Source organism: Taeniopygia guttata, chromosome 1 (assembly GCF_048771995.1).
Source record: "Taeniopygia guttata chromosome 1, bTaeGut7.mat, whole genome shotgun sequence".
Classification (NCBI taxonomy): domain Eukaryota; kingdom Metazoa; phylum Chordata; class Aves; order Passeriformes; family Estrildidae; genus Taeniopygia; species Taeniopygia guttata.
In genome coordinates this window covers 81,177,860-81,178,194 of record NC_133024.1, presented here as the reverse complement: position 1 = coordinate 81,178,194, position 335 = coordinate 81,177,860, and positions in this window count along the sequence as shown.

Sequence of the window (335 nt, the reverse complement as noted above, 5' to 3'; positions counted from 1 at the left end):
GTGTAGAGTAAATAAAAATAACTCATTGTTTGTTAGGGATAAAATGGCAGGAGGAGCTCGAACTAGCTTTTAAGACTCTTGAATCCTTTTCCAGCTTTTGTGAGCCTAAAAAATACTTATTGAGACCCATCAGCATTATGATTTTTCTAAAAATAAATTTTAAAAAAAGGTTTATGTGTTTTTCTTCTTGGTAGTTCTGAAAATAAAAAATTTTGTGCTCACTCACATAGGGAAGGATCCTTTGAATAGTTTGTCTACCTGATCCATCAGCAGCCCCGGTTTATTTCCTACAGACATTTTAATCATTTTGGAATGAAGTTGGCCAGGAGGAGCAA